At 44.9% G+C, this 8,428-nt stretch overlaps 1 protein-coding gene across 2 annotated transcripts in view; it reads left to right on the top strand.

Moving 5' to 3' along the window:
- Positions 1-5,201, top strand: part of Scaf8 (SR-related CTD associated factor 8) — a 194,460-nt gene extending 189,259 nt beyond the window's left edge. The window contains exons 23-24 of one of the 2 annotated variants that reach the window (XR_004517135.1): positions 3,692-3,783; positions 5,014-5,201. The gene's annotated coding sequence lies outside the window, so the exon portion shown is untranslated. Of the gene's footprint in view, positions 1-3,691; positions 4,021-5,013 lie in introns of those variants that run through there. The other variant, XM_033763304.1, reaches the window with a different exon arrangement.
- Positions 5,202-8,428: the final 3,227 nt, after the last annotated feature.

The raw sequence follows: 8,428 nt of genomic DNA, 5'->3' as shown, positions 1-8,428 counted from the left end.
AAAAAAAAAAAAAAAAAAAAAAAGTAAAAGCAACCACCCAACTTCTGAGGAAGCTTAGAATGCAAAACAAGGGCTTGGCCAGGTAGGGGGGTGCACACCTATCATCTCAGCACTCTGGGAAGTGAAACAAGAACAATGCAAGTTTGAGCCCACCCTGGGCAATTTAGTGAGACCCTATCTCACAGGCTGGGGGTGTAGGTCAGTGTGCAGGTCCTGAATTCAATCCCTGGTATTAGAAAAAAATGACTTTTTTAGCTTAGTAATTTGTCATCGTTGATAATAATAATTAAAATGGTAAGTACTTGTAGAATACCTTTAGCTCACCAAGTGCTTTCACAAAACTGTTCCATTCGTTTCCGAATAGAATTTTTAAAAAATTCCCTGGTTATTTCTCCTTCTTTCAATATCAGTCAGCATCATCTTCTTGGCCCTAACCCTTAGTGAAGCTTGGTAAAGACCTTGTCATGTACAGTTTTGTCATAAGTGATGGGTGAAGAGCTCAGATGCCTTTATTTTATTTATTTTCTTATGTTTCTGGAACGATTTATTGTGCATTCTCTCCAGTTATTGTCAGTGTCATCATAAGCTAATTAACCTTGACATCATTGCCCATTGTTGCATAACAGATAGGCCTGTGATTCCAAGTCACCAAAATAACACTTGGAATTGGAGTGTCCCTTGCATGGACTTTGCACAGCCGGCATTGGAAGGGTTTGCTCTGGTCCTTCTGTGGGTGGCTTTTCTGTGTGAGCCTCACTTAGAAAGCTGTCTCCACAGCACAGTCTAGTGCATTGCCTCAAAGCTTCAACCTGTAAACATGGTATCCAGACTATGTCAGAAGGAAGTTTTATTAAAAGAGTGGAAAATTCAATACTTATTTTTTCCTGAAAAGGGAGCTCACAATAGCCTGCCATCTCCCAGGAGGCTGTGCTTTGGGGTTAAGGTCATCTGAAGGGCCCGAGTCAGCTCCTGTCTCATACCTTCCCAACTCTGACGCTTTCTGTCCTCTTGCTGAGTTGGGAGATGGGATTCCTCCTAGACCAGGCCCTCACATGTAGACCTGCCAGCTCCAGCAGGTCCCTCAATTTGAGCTAGATTTGGGGTTCTGTTTTCTTGATGTTTAAGCCCCTCTTCTCTCTCTAGCCTTGCTCCGTCACACAAGCACAGAACTGGTATCACTGTGCCTCCCCTTCCTCTGATAGGTGCCCTCCTCTGTCCTAGGGTAGAGAAGAAGGAACCCAGCTTTGTTTTGCTCTCTAACCCCTGCAACCTCATACCAGTCCTTCCCAAGCTCTTCCTCGTTCTGTCTGATCTGAGCATCTCATTCATAAGGGGCTTTGCCTTAGTGAGGAACCAAAATTGTGCCCAGCTCACTCTGGAGCTAGGTGCTGATCATTCCCTGGGCAGATGTTAGCTCCTGTCTGCACTCACAATTTTGAATGCACCTCTAATAAACACTCATCACTTTGTTCTCTAACTCAGTGGCCTTTATACTTCTTTTCACTTGACCCACAAATGAAAATATAGTTTCCAGTGCAAACCAGTATACACAGATATATATGGGACTAATATATTATCCATGTAAATTCCCTTACCTTTATTGCACATGTGCTATTTTCCATTCTGTGCTGTTCTGTTCTCCTCTATTTATTTGTACACACATCTGTTATTTTTGTGGGGGGTTACTGGGTCCTTGAGCTTGCAAGGCAGGCGGTGTAACCACTGGGCTAAATCCTCGGCCCGCATGTATCTGTTTTTAAGGCCAATCAAGACCAATGTCGAACCAGGTGTAGTGGAGTGTGGCTGTAATCCCAGCTACCTGAGAGACTGAGGCAGGAGGATTTGGAGTTCATGGCCAGCCTGGGTAGCTTAGTGAGACCCTTTCTCAAAATAAAAGGTATAAGGATGCGCCTCAGTAGTAGAGTGTCTTTGGGTTTGATCTCCACACCCACAACACACACACAAAAGACCCACTTAAATGAATCTTGTGTCTTTCTAAAGTGTTGAAAGCTGCGGTTCGAACAACATGGTTCTAATGAAGATACTGACTGCACCTGCCATGGCCGCTACACTATAAGCGCGATAAAGGTGGAAAGTGTGTTGATTGCTCCCTTGTACTAGCAGCACCTACCTAGGTGTTTGGCTGTCGCGGGTACACGGGTAAATAATAATTGGGCCAAAGGCACAGCCTCTCCAGGCTGTTGCTGTCCTGTTTGGGAAAGGGACGGTGTGAAAGGTCCTGTTTGTGTCACCGGGAGGCTGTGAGAACTGAACGACACCAAGCACTTGAGGCAGAGCGCACAGAGCCTAGCACCAAAGCACGCTCAGTCAAACGTGTTCATCCGGTTTCCTATGTTCAGCTCCCTCTTTAATCAGCTATTAGGCTCTGCACCACAGCCTCTCCAGGCGTAACGAAAATTTGAACTCCATCAGCCCAAGGTCTCAACCAGCTCAGGCACTCTGAGGTTTTTCCAAGATGCCATGGAGCCAGGAGGCAAATCGCCTTTTGGGGACACAGTTTTTTCCTATAGCTTAGCACAGGTCAGATTTTGGCTGAAAATATGAGCATCATAGGGAACAGTCTTCTTCTTTTTTTCTTTTCAGGCCCTGGTGGGATTCATTTCTCTACGAAATATGGAGACTGAAGCATATTAGAATTTCACTGCAAAAACAACAATTACTTCCATATTTAGAAAGTTTATAAAATAAGTTTAAGGGCCGGAGATTTAGCTCAGTGGTCTGCCACCTGCCTTGCAAGCATAAGGACCTGAGTTCAATCCCCGGTACCAAAAATAAATAAATAAATAAATAAATAAATAAATAAATAAATAAATAAAATAAGTTTAAAATTAGAGTTTTTTTTCTAAGTCAAAATCCTTCATAAGAGCTGTTCTTTCAAAATAATGAGTCTCAGTTAAGTGTGACTTAGAAAGCAAAGCACTGGTTGATGAACTTCTGAATTGACCAGTAGCTGGCTGCCAGAGTGTAGGCTGGACAGCTCTGGAATCTCATTTCTTCGCCTATGAAAAGGAGTACCCCAAGCCAGGTGTGGTGGTTCACACCTGTGATCCCAGCACTCTTTAAAGCCAAGGCAGGAGGAGCACAAGATCAAGCCTAGCCTGGGCAACTTACCTACCTCAGCAAGACACTATCTCAAAGTATTTTGGGGGGATATGGCCCCATGCAAGGGCCTCTATTTCAAACCTCAATGCAGCAATCAATTGATCAATCAACAAATAAATATTAAATTTTTTTAAATTAAAAAGGGATATCTTACCCACCTGCAAAATTTTACATTCCCAAATACGAACATCAAAGTCCTTTGATTTCTAGTCACTGGAACACATTAATCAACAAGGTAATAACATCCCAACAAAAGCATTCCTCACCTGCAGAGTCTGAATCAAACAGGGCACTTTCAACCTTTACTTTCTATAGCCGTTTCTTGCTACTATCATATACAAAGGCCAGGGGGTGGTTTCGCTGATCTTGGAACTAATGAAGAGTCAGGTTAGCTGTTATCTAAATAAATTAAGCCTCAGAAACCAAGCTTTTGCATGAATCATCACCGTAATTTGTTCTGAACTATTCTTCATCTTGTCCATGATATCTGAGCTTTTCATGTAATGCTGTGTGAACTGATAGTTCACGTATGAGTAATTTAACAAGCCTGTTTGTTATTTTCTTCTAGGACAGAGTGCCTTGGAAGACAACGGGGCTTTTAAAGCTTCTAGGGGAATGCAAAGGCTTTCATCTTCAGCAGGCTGGCTGAACTTTAAGAAGGTCAGTAGTGAATTCTCTTTGTCTCTGTGTCTTCAGAAAGTCTTAATGAGCAGGCTGTCCTGAAGTTCGGATGATTCAGAAAGTTGCACCTGCATCTGGCCCCTTTCACTCCCCTGGCATCGAAGCCAAGGGCTCCCCAGATGTGTGGGAGGAAGAAGGAGCCCGGTGCAGAGTAGTCCCTGCAGCTGTCTACTACCAGCCTCCCAAGGTGGAAATGTCACCCTTACTCCTTCCTGGCACTGCCCCCGCAGAGATTCTGATGGGAAAGAAAAATAAATGTTAAGTGGCTCAAGCCACTGAAAGGCTAAACAGTTTTCCGAAAGGCATCCCTTCCCTATGATGTTTCCAGAAGGAACACATCTTCAGCTTCTGTCCATTGCAGGCCCTGTCACATCAGTGCTTGCGCAGAGAGGAGAGGAAACTAGCTGTGACTCCCCGTCTTGGGCCCATTTGTTCTCCCTTGCCCATCTCTGGCCTGTCTTTCCAGTCTCCATTCCCTTCTCTAGTTTCACCAACTTTTACCTAAAATAAAATGCATGTGCAATCACATCGCTCCCTGAGAATGCAGAAGAGCTCCCATCTCCTCCGGGACAAGACCCAGTGTGGCTCGTAGGCCTCTTGACCTGAACCCCACAGCCCCCACTTAACTTCCTTCCCTCACCCTTGGACCTGTCATTAGATGGCTCTCTCTGTGTCTCATTCCTGCTGTTCCTTCTGTCTGGCATGCCAACCTACCCCTCCTCTTCCTGCCTACCTTGAGCACATTGCCCAAGTCTCAGCTCACATAGCAGCCTCCTGGGCCCCATATCCCCAGCTGCACATGGGCCTCTTCCCTGCAGTGAGCACAGCATGTGACTAATACAGTTGTACTTGGTTCCCCTTCTGCTGGTCTGGCTTCCTGGTCAGCCAGGGACTTCCTTGTCCATGAGGCAGTGTTCAAGGTGCAGAGCTTGGAGCCTTCTTGCATGGATTTACAGCCCAAGACTGTGGGTCATTGCCTGGGATTTCAGAATCTGCATCTTCCTAGCTTACTCTCCTTATCTGTGAAATGGGGATAAGGGATACCACAGGCAGGGTTTGTGTGTGTTATGTGATGCTCCTGAAGCACTAGAGCCAGTGCCAGGTAGCTGTAAGGGCTCTGTTGGTAATACTTGGTGATGTTGTAATGTTTTCTCTCCTGTGCAGTCAAATTGCCAAGCCAGGAAGTCATCCCCACTCCTTTGATTTCAGATGCTTCCAGGCCCATAGGCCTTGCGAAGTCCTCCAAAGCCTGGCTACAGCATAAGTTCCTTTGAGGTCCCCTGTGAAGATGTCAGTGGCAGAGGATCCATAGCTTTCTCCAGAGCTGAAGGATGTGCTGAACATGAGCCTCTGAGCCTTAGTCTCTCTCCCCCAGCTCCTGTAAGGTCAGTCCATGTTCCTTGGATGTCAGCCTGTGTTTGTTGTTTGACAGACTCATCAGAAGTGCTCAGATTCAGAGGGACCCAGTCATGACAACCCAAACTGGTGTCCACCCACGGCTCTGCCACCCTTACCTGTGATGTGGCCTCTTTGTGCTTGCCCGGGGCGGGGGGCTCGTAGGGGTCTCCTCTTTGTCCACAACCCCAATAGGCAGCATGAGGCCTGGGCTGGGCCTCTCTTTATGTGCTCACTGGGTAGGCTTCTGATGTCGCCATGGTTATAGTCTTTTTCCAGGGCTGCCTGAGGTTTTGGACAGTCCGGAAGTCTGAACCATTGCATTGTATACTGCATGGACCTGTCTCCTGGAGAAGAGGGCTGGGTGCCTGTTTTAGCATGTGGAGTTTTGGTGTATGCTTGGGATTAAAAATAATCACTATCTCCCTGATCCTAATTTGTACTGTAAAATTCTAGAGGATAAACAACTTGTGCATATATTTGCACGTGTGTCAGACTCACACTTACAATTGTGTTCACACGCACACGCACGCACACACACACACACACACACACACAGCTATCATTACCTCTGTAAAGCCTGAGATTTTGGGAGAGTGCACCTCAGGCCAGATCTCTTGTGTGAGGCATGCATGTAACTGACTGCAGCCCTACCTGGGCTTTCCCTTCACCTGAACACCTGAACTGAGGCAGATGCCAATATGCAAGCAAGTGCCAGCTGCCCCTTGCCTTGCGGACACGCACATGTGCCCACACCTGCAACCTTGTTCCCACTCGGCCGAGCACACACTCACAGGCTAAGGGTGTGGCTGTGCAGGGGCCGTTCAAGTGTGGGAAGAGACTGTCCGCCGGCAGTACGTGAGTCATGTCTGTTTTTATTAGTACAGGTTTGCAGCGCATAATGATTATGTTCATCATGGGAAACTGGTAATGTACATAACACATCTTAATTCTTCTTATATCTCCTTCTCTCTCCCTCCATAGCTTGGTGATGGTCCCATTTCTAAAAGAGCTTTGTCCCTATTTACTATTATCTGTCTTTTATTTTGCTTTTTGTTTATACTTTGGGGTTCTCATATAAGAGAAAACATGGGCTATTTAAGCTTGCGTGTCTCATTTATTTCACTTAACATTGCACCCAAATCATATTTATGTGGCCTTGTCCTTTGCCTTTGTATTTTATTCTCCTTCTTCTCTCTTTTCCAAGACATATTTCTCTGAAGTACTATTTCTCATGGATCCTATCTTTCATTTTTTCACTCCAGCCCCATATACAGAGCTACGTCCCCAGACCTTTTTAAAACTTAAAAAAAAATTTTTTTTGAGACAGAGTGTTGCTAAGTTGCCCAGTCTATCCTCCATCTTGTGATCCTCCTGTTTCAGCCTCCCAAGTAGCTGAGATTTAAGGCATGTGCCACTCACCTTCTTTTGTCTTTCGATCATCATTTCTTCTTCCTGGCTAAGTTCCAGCCTAGGCAGGCATCCCTTGCATGGATGCTACTGTGATTTGTTTGTTCAGAAGTCCTTGTGACAACACTGAGCCACCCACACTCTGTTCTTCCCCTTTATATTAGCACTTGCTGGAGCGTTGGACCAGCTGGGAGGAACCCAGTCCCAAACCCCATCCTTACCTTATTTGAAGCAGTATCCTTGCTGGATGAGTGCCAGTGGCTCATTATTGGCTTAAGCCAGGGCTTGTTATTCAAGCATCTGATGCCTTGGAGCAAAGGAAGACCTCAGTTTCTGGTGGGTAGATGGGTAGTGCAGTGGCAGAGGGTGTATTTAGCATGGGTAAGACCCTGCTTCGATCCTCCGTGCATACACACACATACACACACACACACACGCACATGCACTCCTTGCTGACTCATACTCTTGAGAATATATGTGTACCCATGTAACTGTATAAACATGTCAAGTTTTTATTTAAATTTTGGAAAAATCACTGTCCAAAACCCCTTGGAAAAACATGAACAAATTTGCACATAATATCTTAAGTCAATAGGAAACTTGGGGCCTTGCTAATGGGATCAGATTTATGAAACGTGCGCTAATAGTATAGAAAGAGGAGTGAAGAGTCAGGGATGACGAAGACAAGAGATTCAAGGCACCTGAAGTTGAAGACGTGCCTTGGTTTACAGAGATGGGGAGAGTGACTTTTGAAGTCTGGTTGGACAGAGGAAAGTGAGAATTTGTAGCTATGAGTTCCCTGCTGGACACACCAGACATTAGGCTGGGCAGCCACTGGGATGTGTCACAGAGGGAATTTAGTAAGCAATTAGTGAACCTTCCCGCCCCTAGCATCCGTGATTCAGGGCAACAGATGTTGATATTCTATATCAGCTTCAAACGTGTCCAAGGGTGTGAGCCACTGAGATAATTATAGAAATGGAAAGATCAGCTACTGAAGAATTTATTGCTTTTCAACTCAAACATGTAATGCAGCTTCCAAAATGACTGACTTTATTCCCAGGACATAGTATTCTCTCAGATAATCAGGTTTGTTCTGTGTGGTCCATTATTAGCAGATAATAATACTCTGCTTTGAAAAACCCTTTTCATTGGTGGCTCTCAAAGAATTTTAGAAGCATTCATGAGTTCTCATATGTGACTATGAATTTATTTTCACATTTTTTCAGGTGGATGGTAAATAATTTTGTACCTGGGCAAAGCTAAATACAGAGGTGGTGTCACCTGAGTGTCAGAAATCCATCAAGAGATTAGGAAGCCTCGGTCACCCTGTGGGGTATCTCGTCTGAGATCACCAAAAGTCCGGTGCTTGTGGGTCTGATGCTCATGCCCAGATGAATTCAGATGTCTTCCTGCCAATTACTTCTATTCCAATCCTTTGACATTAAAATATCAGATAAGATGTGAAATGTGGAAGAAATTGCCACACTTCTAATCAGGGTTTGGATTTGAGACTGATGTGTCTCTACCTCTTCTATCTCTTTAAACTTAGGCTCTTCTTCATTTTTTTTTTTTTTTTAATACTGGAGATGGAATCCAGAGCCTTCACACTGAGCTACATCCAGAATCTTTTTTCCTTTTTATTTTGAGACAAGGTGTCACACTCAGTCACTAAGTAACCCAGGCTGGGCTAGAAGTTGTAGTCCTCCTCTCTCAGCCTCCCAGAGTGCTGGGATTACATAAATGTAGAGCTGCCACACACACACACACACACACACACACACACACACACACACACACATAAATGTAGAGCTGCCAC

This window comes from Fukomys damarensis, unplaced genomic scaffold, assembly GCF_012274545.1.
Source record: "Fukomys damarensis isolate Sample0158 unplaced genomic scaffold, DMR_v1.0_HiC HiC_scaffold_14, whole genome shotgun sequence".
In the NCBI taxonomy this organism is placed as follows: domain Eukaryota; kingdom Metazoa; phylum Chordata; class Mammalia; order Rodentia; family Bathyergidae; genus Fukomys; species Fukomys damarensis.
The sequence above is the reverse complement of the archived record's forward strand: the minus strand, read 5'-3'. Positions and strand labels throughout refer to the sequence as shown.